This window comes from Somniosus microcephalus, chromosome 4 (assembly GCF_052327205.1).
Source record: "Somniosus microcephalus isolate GS21.2 chromosome 4, FLI_Smic_1.0, whole genome shotgun sequence".
Taxonomy (NCBI): domain Eukaryota; kingdom Metazoa; phylum Chordata; class Chondrichthyes; order Squaliformes; family Somniosidae; genus Somniosus; species Somniosus microcephalus.
In genome coordinates this window covers 104,702,174-104,716,917 of record NC_140990.1, presented here as the reverse complement: position 1 = coordinate 104,716,917, position 14,744 = coordinate 104,702,174, and the positions used below count along the sequence as shown (strand labels likewise).

Below are 14,744 nucleotides of genomic sequence, written 5' to 3'. Positions count from 1 at the left end.
TCTCTCTTCCCCCCAGTCGCTCTCTCTCTCTCTTCCAACAACAACATTCCCTCGAAAAAGCCTCGGCACCGCCGGGCACTTCAGCTAGTTATTAATGTATTGGTGGGTGATCTGTGTCAGTTATAAATGTATTTCTGAGGTCTGAAAATGTCCAGTCCGGCACGATTCTACCTTCTCATTGCCCCACGTGGGGTACGGTAGACTATCTGTTCCATTCGGATTCAACATTTGATTTAGTAACTATGTTGACATTTAGAAATGTGATAATTATAAAAAAAACAACTCTTGTTCCACCAGCCTCTCTGACACCGCTTCCGCATCACATAATCCCTCTGCTACCTCCCAAGTGTCCCTCAATCTTTCTGATACAACCTGAGTGTTCATTACCCACTCTGATATCTCCATAGCATTGCTCACCCTCGCTGATAGATCCTCAGTGTCTCTTACACTCTTTGAAACATCCGAAGCGTCCCTTACGCGCTCTGATACATACTGAGAGTCTCTAACCTCCCTGATACCGCCACAGAGTCCACTACTCTCTCTGGTATCCACTCAAAGCCCTCATACCCCCTTGATACTATCTCAGGAACCCTTCAATTCCCTCTCATCCTCTGAGCTGACCTTTGCTCTCGCAATCCCCTCTGAGAAACTTTTAGACTCCCTGATACCAGGTGCAAAGAGTGTTTTGAATGCCGTGGCTCAGGCCAATATGGGCGGAACCGGCTGACTTCACAGTGTGTGTAGGAAAGTTAAGTGGACTTTGTGTGTGAGAAGACCACCGAAACGTTTTGCTTGGAGCTCCGCTCTTGAGGCAAGTTTTGTGTTGTCAGGTAAACTGCTACAGTGAAAGCACAAAATTAAAAACAGAAAAAGCTGGAAATATTCAGCAGCTCAGGCAGCATCTGTGAAGAAATATTCATTTTACCAGGACATCACTGCCCACTGTGACTGATACTTCACGTGGGTCATAACTTACAATTTCAACATCTCCGTGCAAGGAACAGTTTGGGCGGGAATGAGCTCCTTGCTGATTTGAGAAAATAGAGCGAGGCAGCAAAACAAAACTCCCCACTGCGGATTGGGCAAAGATGGCACTCAGCTGCAGGAGCCTTGGATGTGTTGAAGTAATGAAAAAAAATCTAGTCTGAAATGCAACAACGCTAGAACTCGAAACCCTGCGTGTAGAACGGAGTCGATCAACGGTCCATCTCCTTAACCTCTCAACCACCGCGCCCCGTAAACACAGCACAGAGAGACCTTTTCTTTCCTTCTTTCTCAATGCAAATCCCTGGACCCAAAGCAAAAGCAACAGGAAAGTCAACTTTCAGTTGTCAGTCCCCAGCATGTGAGATAGCAATGACGTGTTAGCCTGGCTGAGCGTTCTAAAGCGCTGGATTTAATTTTCAGTCTTTTCAGGGGAGTGGATTCAAATCCCACCGCTGCCACAATTATGTTTTTTTCGGGTTTTACCAAAGAAATGCTCGCTGCAAAGTTCAAAATAAAAATATATGATATAGGAAGCATTGATTGGGTCAAACAGCATCTAGTGAGTCATACTCTTCATCAACAATCCCTTTATTAAGCGGTATCGTGCGTGGCAATGCTATTCTTTTTATTCCCTCCTGGTATGTGAGCATCGCTGACAAGGCCAGCACTTATTGCCCATCCCTCATTGGCCTTGAGAAGGTGGTGGTGAAATTCAACGCAGGCCTCGCAGCCACTGGAGCCTTCATCCAGAATGGGAACTGGTGCAGGCACAGTTACTTTTAAAAGAATTGTCGCCTTTTCACACGAGAAGAAACTCACCCTTGGAGATTCTATAAAAATAGGCCCCGCTGGGAATCGAACTCAGGATCTCCTGTTTACTAGACAGACGCTTTGACCAGCTAAGCCACGGGACCCAATGCTGGCGCAATTTCTCGCCCCCACTCACTGATGTCTATCAGCTTCCGGTCGCAGTCTTCTGGACTCTCAGGCCGTTTCTTATTTCTCCAGCTCTCTTGTCTATTCCGCCATATGTCCCATTGCTCTCTGTACCTCCCGCTTAATTTATCTCAGTGTCAATCTGTGAGGTGATTCTGAATGATTACCCTATGTTTGTGTCTTATATGAAATAAATGGGGGGATCAGACAACTCTTCCTCTGACACTGGTTAACAAATAAGCCAACAGTTATAACACGATATTGTTTACTGTGATGCAGCAAATACAATATTCCATCTTAAAAGTTTCAGTTTCAATTCTGTGCAAAAGAATAGCCTGCCTTTTAATCTGACGTCACAAACGCCACCATTGCACCTCAAGGTGATTCATAAATAATAAGCAGAGAAGTCAAGCACTGAAAGGGTATTGGTAGAAACGGTTGTGAGACTGTAGAATGCACTGGCCCAGCAAGCAGCAGATTTAAAACAAGGTTTAAAAACCGGCAGCCTGTGGGAGGAAGGGGGCAGAGAGGCAAGAGAGACACAGGAAAGATCAACTTGGAAACTATTGGCCCCGAATCTACTTTAAACCCCCCACTGTATTTCAACCCATTTAATGTCAGATTCACAAATTGATGCATGTGGGCAATATAGGACATTTATCGCTGTCTCTGGTCTATAATAACTGCTTTATTATTTGATCCCACCGCTGTGTTTAGGCTCTACCCTGAATATTTATCTCCGACCTAGAATCAGTTTGTAATCTGGAGACAAGGTTTCTGCAGCCGGCGGGCAGGGAGCAGAGGCTGTGGCTGATCTGTGTCATGTGGGAGCAGAACACAATGTTTCTGCTGTTTATTTTCATTACCCTGCAGAATATTCCATACTGTTCTCAACATCTTACATACCGTTAAATATCGGAAGTTTTCTTTTATTGTAATGATCGCTGCGATTCTTCTGGACTTGCTGAATTTGCAGCAAATTAAATATCACGAAACCGTCATCGCCAACAATAAACAGGGTCAGCGATTTGAGAATTTAGTATCCTGTAGCCGATATCTTCGCAGCTGCGATGGCCGAGTGGTTAAGGCGTTGGACTTGAAATCCAGTGGGGTTTTCCCGCGCAATTCGAACCCTGCTCGCAGCGCGTTTTCTTATTATGATAATTAACTACTTCAAATAATTTATTTTCTTCAATTTGCTCCCTCTCGGAGGATTTTGGATTTTTCAATGCCGGTTTTAAGGAAGCTAAAGGATTGCCGAGACAACTGGATCACTTACTTCAAGAAGGTTTGCTGTCTGAATTCCAAAAGTTTTCTGCAGAATGTCTGGAAGCTCCAGATAAGGAGGCCTCGACAGTCTCTGAGGTCCCTTCACATACACTCGGTGCTGTCCGGTAGCATCAGTCTGTGTAACCGTGGGAGAGAGAGAATGGAAAGTCACTGGAAGGCTTGTTTCTGTCAGCAGCAATGGTACAAGAGCAGCCATTCTAAAGTAAAAAGCAGAACACATTCCAGGAGACAGTCCAGGAGACAGACAAACGGAGTGGAGATCTGGAAGACTGACCAGAAAAAAAACAAGGAGGACACCAACTCATAATTCATCTCTCCCTCTCCCGAAGCAGAAGAATTGAACATTCTGAGTTTTGAGTTGCACCACTGAGGCTGTACAAGTCTCTCTCTGTAAAACTTGTATATTATGTCAATAAAACGATTTGTTTGAAAAGTTTGAAGCTTCATTTCATAAGGAATTTTCTGAATCGGGCTGCATTGGTTCCGAAGGCCGGCTCTGCTTTCGCAGAGCTTGACTGTCGGGAGGTCTCGCAGGTCTAAATGTATCGACTGGTTTCAAAGCACCAACTCAGATTGGGGCGTATGGGACATGTGGCCCAGGAAGAGTGGTGGTAGCAGAGCACACTTAGCAGTTTAAGTGGCTGAAAGTGAATGTTAGATTAAGGAAATACCGCAGGAAAATTATAATGAAATTGAAGGGGGAAAGTAAAGGAGAGCTATTGATTGTGGAAGGAAGAAAAGTCTGCGTTATGTTTCGGTTTGGAGCCGAAGTTGCTGCGGCCAGAATGCAGATTATTAATCACTATACGAGCACGGCACCACACATCAACAACTGGAGCTCTGCAAAGTATCGCATGGCACTGCTTCGGAAACATGGATTTTTGATGAAGAGTCCAAAATCAGCACCGCCAGAAATACAGAAGCGGTGAAATTCAACGGAGGCCTCGCAGCCACTGGAGCCTTCATCCAGAATGGGAACTGGTGCAGGCACAGTTACATTTAAAAGAGTTGCAGCCTTTTCACACGAGAAGAAACTCACCCCTGGAGATTCTATAAAAATAGGCCCCGCTGGGAATCGAACCCAGGATCTCCTGGTTTACTGGACAGACGCTTTGACCAGCTAAGCCACGGGACCGAATGCTGGCACAATTTCTCGCCCGCACTCACTGATGTCTATCAGCTTGCGGTCACTGTCTTCTGGACTCTCAGGCCGTTTCTTATTTCTCCAGCTCTCTTGTCCATTCCGCCATATGTCCCATTGCTCTCTGTATCTCCCGCTTAATTTATCTCAGTGTCAATCTGTGAGGTGATTCTGAATGATTACCCTATGTTTGTGTCTTATCTATATATATAAATCGGTACTTCTGTCTGTCATTCTGTCTGTCATTCTGTCATCGCCTGTGCGTCTGTCGGGCTATGCGCTCGAAAGTTACAGGGCGTACCTACGCACGCGTTACCTCCAAAGAAAGCTTACGCTTCAGAGACGGTTTTAAGCGTATTTACTTTTCAGTCGGACGAAAAGTGTTCGCGCCTTATGCAAAAAACCTTCAGCAAAAAACCTTCAAAATTAAACTCATCATCTGCTAGCATTGATTGACTGACATCAAGGTTCCACCAATCCTGTTCCGTCACGACTGACCAATCCTACAGTACGGTCCCCTGATGGTTGGCCAATCGGTGTGTGTGTGGGCGGGACTATTCGTTTTCATCTCGGGGGTGTGGCAGCCATTCTTTCACTAAGCTTCCAGCTCAAATTACTTCAGCTTCCAGCTTTAACGACTTTCAAAGTTAGTATCTCTTTTAAAAATAACATAAGATTTACCAAAAACGTTTTATAAGTACTTTCTCTTTCATTTTTCAACCTTTTAAAAGGTAGACATACAGGGACACAGAAAGGGCCCTAAGCCTGCCACTCGATTTAAAATGTTGCCCAGCACCAGATTCACAAAAGGACACAGACAGGGCCCCAAAGCCATAAGTAGTTTCACTTTCATTTTGCAAGCTTTTAAAAGGTAGACAGACAGGGACACACACAGGGCCCTAAAGCCTGCCACTCGATTTAAAATGTTGCCCAGCACCAGATTCACAAAGGGACACAGACAGGGCCCCAAAGCCTGGCACTCGATTTAAACCGCCTGCCCCAAAACAGCCCCGGCAACGTCGGGCTCCCCAGCTAGTATGAAATAAATGGGGGGAATCAGACAACTCTTCCTCTGACACTGGGGAACAAATAAGCCAACAGTTATAACACGATATTGTTTACTGTGATGCAGCAAATACAATATTCCAGCTTAAAAGTTTCAGTTTCAATTCTGTGCAAAAGAAACTGTGACTCCAACGTGTTTCCAATAGACTGCCTTTTAATCTGACGTCACAATCGCCACCATTGCACCTCAAGGTGATTCATAACTAATAAGCAGAGAAGTCAAGCACTGAAAGGGTATTGGTAGAAACGGTTGTGAGACTGTGGAATGCACTGGCCCAGCAAGCAGCAGATTTAAAACAAGGTTTAAAAAGCGGCAGCCTGTGGGAGGAAGGGGGCAGAGAGGCAAGAGAGACACAGGAAAGATCAACTTGGAAACTATTGGCCCCGAATCTACTTTAAACCCCCCACTGTATTTCAACCCATTTAATGTCAGATTCACAAATTGATGCATGTGAGCAATATAGGACATTTATCGCTGCCTCTGGTCTAAAATAAATGCTTTATTATTTGATCCCACCCGCTGTGTTTAGGCTCTACCCTGAATATTGATCTCCGACCTAGAATCAGTTTGTAATCTGGAGACAATGTTTCTGCAGCCGGCGGGCAGGGAGCAGAGACTGTGGCTGATCTGTGTCATGTGGGAGCAGAAGTACGACGCCAACGTTAAAAAGGGGCTCACGAGGGACCTTTCGCAAATTTCAATCTACAATCCCTCAAGCGAGATTCATACCCATTCACTGAAGTGTCACTCTGTCTGGAATACAGACCGAATCAACTGATTATCAAATGTATATTCAAATAGGTTTGTCATGTATTGTCCATTGCATTTTGACTGATTCAGGTAAGCAGAGTATTGGAGACAGCAGTTTTGCATTCCCAATACCAATGCTCTGTCACGCGTGCCCGCAGTTCCATTTCCATTCCAAACCGTCTTTTTACTGTCAATGATTTGCCCGGAATGTGCTTGGAGAAGTGTTAGAATCGCAGTACAGCCCTTCTCAATGTCGCTTCCTCTAAATTTCCGCTGATGATTTTCACCAGTGTAAGATTCATCAGCTTGAGCTACTGTTTAATTTGTTCTCGGCATTAACTGTGCTGACCCTTTAACTTGTCCCACTGCACGTCATCTCCAAATTTGTCGATTGTACCTCGAGGGCACTTTTCATACGTAAATCTGCAACATCTGCCAGAGAACGATTCAGGTTCAGCTGTTCCAAAACAATGAGTCGGTCATATTACCTATACGCTACAGATGTAAACCTCTGCGCTCCTCTGCTTCAATGATATCTTGTTACGCATCGATGGGCAGTTTACGCTCTCTGAGGTTGCAATTGATGCTTTCCACCAGCAGAGGGCGCTTGGAGAGAGCGGGGCCGGACAGGCGGCCTGAATGTTGCGGCTGTCGCGGCCACACTCACTCTGGGAGCTGGGGAACAGCAAACAAACTCATGGGTTTGTTACCGCATCTGAAATGCAGCTCCTAACTGTTGCTATTGACCGAGGCATCGTTGCAGGATCCTGTAATGATCTCTCACACTGTCGGTATCTCTGTAGAGTTTAATTGTGTACAGAACTCTTGTCCATTTCGCCATGTGTCTCATTGCTATCTGTATCTACCGCTTTGTTTATATCTGTGTCAATCTGTGAGGTGATTCTGAATGATTACCCTGTGTTTGTGTCTTACATGAAATAAATGAGGAGATCAGACCATCCTTCCTCTGACACTGGGGAGCTAATGAGCCAGCCTTTATAACAAGATATGTTTTATTGTGATGCAGCAAATACAATAGTCCATCTTGAAAGATTCCGGTTCAATTCTGTGCAAAAGAAACTGTGACCCCAACGTGTTTCCAAATCGCCGCCTTTTAATTTGACGTCAGAAACGCCACCATTGCACCTCAAGGTGCTTCATAACTAATAAACAGAGAAGTCAAGCAGTGAAAGGGTATTTGTAAAAAGGCTTGTGGGACTGTGGAATGCTCTGGCCCAGAGAAGCAGAAATAAAACAAGTTTAAAAACCGTCAGCGTGTGGGAGGAAGGGGAGAGTGAAATAACGAGCCACAGGTAAGATCACCTTAGAAACCATTGGCTCAGAATCTGCTTTAAATCCCCCTACTGTATTGAAACACATTTAATGTCATATTCACACATTGATGCATTGAGATTTAACGCTGTCTCTGATCTAAAATATCTGCTTTATGTATGTGAAATTCTCATTGCCGAGATTAAACAATCAGTGCAAGGTTAGTGGTTCTTTGGTCTAGGGGTGTGGTTGTCATTTTGGGAATTCATATCAATTAAAATGCAAGAGGTACCGGGTCCAAATTCTGGACGCGCCCCAACATTTTAATAGAACCACTTTCCTCGGCCTGGAGACATTCCACAAATCTTCAAATAATAACTGCCAGAAAAACAGCTTGTGTTCAGTACATCGCAATAAAACGGCAATTTTATTCTTTAAAGCAGGAATTCCGTCCCAGAAGTGCTGAAACTGTGAGGTCAATGTGTAAATCCGTTTGTTTCCAGAAGCCTGCTCCATATTTTCCACATTGTCAATCTGGGAGCTCGGCAGGACATGCGGTAAAGGGGACTTTATTAAAGGTTGTTTCTACCATTTGGAAACAGAAATACTGAACAAACGAGCCACAGGTAAGATCACCTTAGAAACCATTGGCTCCGAATCTGCTTTAAATCCCCCTACTGTATTTTGTATCAGTCTTTACAGTAGAGGACACTAAAAATATCCCAACACTGGACAAACAGGGGGCAATGGGGGGGGGGGAGGAGCTAAACACGATTAAAATCACTAAGGAGATGGTACTCAGTAAAATAATGGGACTTAAGGCGGATAAATCCCCCGGTCCTGATGGCCTACATCCTAGGGTCTTGAGAGAAGTGGCGGTAGGGATTGTGGATGTATCGGTGATTATTTTCCAGATCTCCCTGGACTCAGGAAAGGTCCCAGCAGATTAGAAAACTGCTAATGTAACACCCTTATTTAAGAAGGGAAGTAGACAAAAAGCTGGAAACTATAGACCAGTTAGCCTAACATCTGTGGTTGGCAAAATGTTGGAGTCCATTATTAAGGAAACAGTAACAGAGCATTTGCATAAACATAATTTAATAGGACAGAGTCAGCATGGTTTTACGAAGCGGAAGTCATGTTTGAGCAATTTGCTCGAATTCTTTGAGGATGTAACATACAGGGTGGTTAAAGGGGAACCAGTGGATGTAGTGTATTTGGACTTCCAAAAGGCACTTGACAAGGTTCCACACAAAAGATTACTGATCAAGATAAAAAAATCACGGGTTTGGGGGTAATATACTGGCATGGGTGGAAGATTTGCTATCTAACAGAAAACAAAGAGTTGGTATAAATGGTTCGTTCTCGGGCTCGCAATCAGTAACTAGTGGTGTTCCGCAGGGGTCAGTGCTGGGACCCCAACTCTTTACAATCTATATTAACGATTTGGAGGAAGGGACCGAGTGCAACATATCCAAGTTTGCCGACGATACAAAGATGGGAGGGAAAGCATTGAGTGAGGAGGGCATAAAAAACCTGCAAAAGGACGTAGACAGGCTAAGTGAGTTGGCAGAGATTTGGCAGATGCAACATAATGTTGGAAACTGTGAGGTTATGCACTTTGGCCGAAAAAATCAAAGAGCAAGTTATTATCTAAATGGAGAGAAACTGCAAAGTGCTACAGTACAAAGGGATCTGGGGGTCCTGGTGCATGAAACACAAAAAGTTAGTATGCAGGTGCAGCAGGTGATCAGGAAGGCCAGTGAAATCTTGGCTTTTATTGCAAGGGGGATGGAGTATAAAAACAGGGAAGTCTTGCTGCAGTTACACAGGGTATTGGTGAGGCCACACCTGGAATACTGCGTGCAGTTTTGGTTTCCATATTTAAGAAAATATATACTTGCTCTCGAGGCGGTTCAGAGAAGGTTCACTCGGTTGATTCCAGAGATGAAGAGGTTGATGTATGAGGAAAGGTTGAGTAGGTTGGGACTCTACTCATTGGAGTTCAGAAGAATGAGAGGCGATCTTATCGAAACATATAAGATTGTGAGGGGACTTGATCGGGTGGATGCGGTGAGGATGTTTCCACTGATGGGTGCGACTAGAACTAGGGGGCATAATCTTAGAATAAGTTGCTGCCCTTTCAAAACTGAGATGAGGAGAAACTTCTTCACTCAGAGGGTAGTAAATCTATGGAATTTGCTATCCCAGAGAGCTGTGGAAGCTGCAACATTAAATAAATTTAAAATGGAGATAGACATTTTCCGAGCAGATAAGGGAATTAGGGGTTACGGGGAGAGGGCAGGGAAGTGGACGTGAGTCTACATTCAGATCAGCCATGACCCTATTTAATGGCAGAGCAGGCCCGAGGGGCCGTATGGCCTACTCCTGCTCCTATTTCTTATGTATTGAAACACATTTAATGTCATATTCACACACTGATGCATTAGAGCAATGAGATTTAACGCTGTATCTGATCTAAAATATCTGCTTTATGTATGTGAAATTCTCATTGCCGAGATTAAACAATCAGTGCCAGGCCTGCTTTTAACATGGTAAGTGGTGAATTAAATAAAATTAAAACTTTTTTCCACAGGTTTATTATTTTTAAATACTTAAATGAAAGGTAAGTTTATTTTAAGCCGCGGTAAAAACAGTAATTATTTTTTTCAAAATTTAAATTTTTTTTTAAATAGTTATTTTATGTAATTTATAATTACTTTAAAATTGTGATGTTTTCTAAAAAAATGTTGAAGTTTTAGTTAGGTTTTCGGGCAGATCTCTATTCATTGATTTGACAGGTCTTCCTGTCAAATCTGATAATAAAGATTCCGTGCTACGATTGGCTCTCCATTGCCCACGTGATCCCAGGGGACTCTTCGAACTAATGGCGCCACTGGGACATGCAAGCACTGCGCGCCAGCAGCTGGAGCAGGCCCAGGATCAAAATCCCACGCGGGTCCACAGCACAACGGCAGGCGCGCTAGGTAACTGCAGGTCGGGGGCTTCCACGCACGGGAAGCCTCCGACCCGAATTTCTGACCCATAGTAGGCCCAGAGATTCGGGTCCCAACGCGTGAGTATGCACGGGGTACTCACGGGTAGATCCGATGGAAGGGCCGATATCTTGCATGCACCGCGCATGCGCGGGAAACCGGCACTTCCGATCCTCTGAACGAAGTGGTTCAGAGGTGGAACGCGCGCGCAGGGGAGGCGGCGCGTGCGCTTTGAACATAGTTTTTTTTTACAGGTTTTCACGCAAGGGTAAGCCTGTCGGATTTACACATTTGAAAAGCAGGCGTAAGGCCTGCTTTTTAAATGTAAGTGGTCAATTAATTGAAATGAAAACATTTTTTCCAGAGGTTTATTATTTTAAAATACTTTAAAGTAAGGTAAGTTTATTTTTAGCCCCGTTTTTTTCTAAAATTATTTTTTTCAAAAATTTAAATTATTTTTAAAATAGTTATTTAATGTAATTTAAAGTTTATTTAAAAAGTGTGATGATTTGTTAAAATTTATTTGAAGGTTAACTACTGTTTTGGGGACCGGAGTATTCATAAGTTTGACAGGTCTTTCTGTCAATCTTATGAATGGGCTTTTCCCTCCTCGGATTGGCTGCCCATGGCTCACGTTATCCAAGGGGACGCATCGCACTAACTATGCCGCTGGAACACGCAAGCACAGCGCGCCGGGAGCTGGACCGGGCCACAGAGAGGAAATCCACGGAGCCCTAAAGCTCAACTGCCGGCGCGCAAGGTAAGTGTAGGTCGGGGGCTTGCACCCACGGGAAGCCCCCGGCCCGAATTTCTGGGACACATAAAGACAAACAATTACAGTACTTTTAGCAATCAATCACCTGTGATGGATGTAAGTATATTTGTGTATGTCCATGTTAGATACAAATGTATTTGTGAGTTGCTATTGTGTTAGATGTAAATGCTTTTGCACCTCTGTTCATTACAAATATATTTAGACATATCTGTATTATTTATTAATGTATTGGGTGGGGGAATCAGTGTAAGTTATAAATCTATTTCTCAGCGCTACAATTGTCCAGGCCGGCACCTTTCTACGGTCTTATTGCCCCCACGTGGGAGACGGCAGACCACCTGTTACATTCGGATTCAACTTTTGCTTTTATTGATAATTAGAAAATGTGAGGTTTAGAAAGTAATAACTCTGCATCCATCAGCCTCTCTGATACCTCTTTACCGTCCCTTATTCTGTCTGATAGGTCCTGAGTGCACCCTAACCGCTCTAGAACCCCCTGAGCAGCTCTTACACTGTCTGGTAATTCCGCAGTGTCCTTTAGAATGTCTGGTACATCCGGAGCGTCCCTTGCCCTGTCTGGTACATCAAGAGCGTCCCTTGCCCTCTCTGGTACATCGGGAGCGTCCCTTAATCTGTATGATACATCCGGAGCGTCCTTTACCCTGGCTGGTACATCCGGAACGTCCCTTACCCTATCTGATACATCCGGAGCGTCCCTTACACTGTCTGTTACATCAGGAGCATGCCTTACACTGTCTGATCTATCCGGAGCGTCCTTACTCTGTGTGATACATTCGCAGAGTCCTTTACCCTGTTTGGTACATCCGGAGCGTCCCTTACACTGTCTGGTAAATCTGGAGAGTCCCTTAAACTGTCTGGCACATTTGGAGCGTCCCTTACCCTGTCTGTTACATCCGTAGCGTCCCTTACCCTGTCTGTTACATCCGGAGCGTCCCTTCCTCTCTTTGTTCCCTACTGAGTGTGCATTATGCATTTTGATAACCAGTTTGCAAAAATTGCATATTTCACATTTCACGCTTCATCCGCAGCCATGTACTGCTTCCCATCGCTCACGCTCCTCAACTGTCTAGGGAAAAGCGCCAACTACCAGCTAAAAAAAAAAACAGTTCTTCAGTTAATCTCCCCAGTTCACTTCATTCCCCAAGGAGTTTACTTGTAAAATCGGGCTGCTTTGGTTCCAAAGGCCGAACCTGCATTCCTACAGCTTGTCTGTCGAGCGGTCCCTCAGGTCTAAAGGTATCGACTTGAGTTTGGGGCGAATGGGACATGTGCCCCAGGAATAGCGGTGGGTGCAAAGCACACTTAGCGGTACGAGTAGGTGAAAGTGAATGTTAGATTAAGGTAATACCACAGGAAAGTTACAACGAAATTGAAGGAGGAAAGTAAAGGAGGGCTATTGATTGTGGAAGGAAGAAAAACCTGTATTATGACTCGGATTCGAAGCGAAGTTGCTGCGGCCACAACGCAGAGTACGAACAACTATACGATCACGGTGCCACATATCAGCAACTGTTTGCGGTTTCCTGCCCCATTGCAAAATGAGCCTGAATTTGATGTTAACTCTGTGTATCGTCATCATACCAGTTCCAGTCCTAATCTCATCTTTCTGCAGATTTATTAAAATCTATTTGATGGAAACTCTCTAACATATAATAAAATCGCCCATTTAAACGCTGTGAGTTAAAACAGGCGTTTTAATGTTGAGGGAAATATTTACAGGAACAGAACAACTCCTGCAGCAATAGAAATCGAGTCAGTGCCCAGCTCTGCTGTTCGGGGCAATCCTCGCCACCTCGTGTTTCATTTTCACATCGATGGGAAAACTGAGAGCGAACTCCAATCTACACGGGCTTTACACTGGTTAAGAGACAGACAACAAAGAGTAGGGATAAACGGGTCTTTTTCAGGATGGCAGGCTGTAACTAGTGTGGTCACTCAATGATCGTGCTTTGGCCCCAGCTATTCACAATCTATATCAATGATTTAGATGAGGGGACTAAATGTAACATTTCCAAATTTGCTCAAGATACAATGCTAGGTGGCAGTGTCAGTTGTGAAGAGGATGTGAAGAGGCTTCAAGGGAATCTGGACAGGCTCAGTGACTGGGCGAGAACATGGCAGATGGAATATGATGTGGATAAATGTGAAGTTATCCACTTTGGTAGAAAAAACAGGAAGGCAGAGTATTTCCTGAATGGTGAAAAATTGGGGAATGCAGATGCTCAAAGGGACATGGGTGTCCTTGTATATGAGTCACTGAAAGTGAATGCGTAGGTGCAGCAAGCCATTCGGTTGGCAAATGGTATGCTGGCCTTCATTACAAGAGGATTTGTGTATAGGAGTAAAGAAGTCTTACATCAAGTATATAGGGCATTGGTGAGGCCACACCTGGAGTACTGTGTACAATTTTGGTCTCCTTTCCGAAGGAAGGATATACTTGCCATAGAGGGGGTGCAACGAAGGTTCACGAGATTGATTACTGGGATAGCGGGACTGTCCTATGAGAAGAGATTTAGTAAACTAGACCTCTATTCTCTTGAATTCAGAAGAATGAGAGGGGATCTCATTGAAGCATACAGAATTATTTCAGAGCTTGATAAAGTGGATGCTGGGTGGATGATTCCCTAGGCTGGGGAGTCTAGAACCAGTGGCCACCGTCTCAGGATAAAGGATAGGCCATTCAGGACTGAGATGAGAAGACATTTCTTCACACAGAGGGTGGTGAATATTTGGAATTCTCTACCCCAGAGGGCTGTGGAGGCTCAGTCATTGGATATATTCAAAATAGAAGTCGATAGATTTCTGACGAGTAAGGGCATCAAGGGATATGGCGATAGGGCCGGTGAATGGAGTTGAGTCAGAACATCAGCCCTGATCTCATTGAATGGCTGAGCAGGCTCGAAGGGCCGAATGGACTACTCCTGCTCCAATTTCTTATGTTCTTATGTTCTTACACCGTTTGAAATATTAACTGAAAAAGCAAATGACGAGGGAGCTGGCAGAAAGGGTTAACTTTATCCTTTGGAAATGAATTTAATTTCAAACTTTTATCTATCTTAGACCAGCGCAGTTTACTCATTCGCACCAAGTCTATACATTTTATTTCTGTAAAACTTTATTCCTGCTGCCGCTCTTCATAAAGAACACAGGGCCTTGCGCCACGGGCATTCAAAGACATTTCAACTCTTTCCATGTATCCTATATTTGTTTCAATCACACATTTCAACAGAACTCTTAAGATTAAGACGGAACACTTCCGATCTAACTGCACCATAACAGCGGGCCAATAGTTCACAGTTAAACCGCCATTGGCAGCTTGGTAGCGCTGCCCGTCGCTCACGCACTGCAAGAGTTTTCGGAAAAGTGCCAACCAGCATCAAAACAAAACCCAGTTCTTCAGTTAACAAGATATCACAAGATTCTCCAATGAAATTTCGTGAACAATTCGGCCGCTGTTCTTCTAAAGTCCAGTCATGCTTTTGCAGCGCTTATCTGTCAAGCGGTCAAACA

The 14,744-nt window shown here is 44.2% G+C and overlaps 1 non-coding gene across 1 annotated transcript; it reads right to left on the bottom strand.

The window, feature by feature from the left end:
- Positions 1-1,827: 1,827 nt before the first annotated feature.
- On the bottom strand, positions 1,828-1,901 carry trnat-agu (transfer RNA threonine (anticodon AGU)). Its single transcript has one exon. It is a non-coding gene; the product is annotated as a tRNA-Thr (tRNA).
- Positions 1,902-14,744: the final 12,843 nt, after the last annotated feature.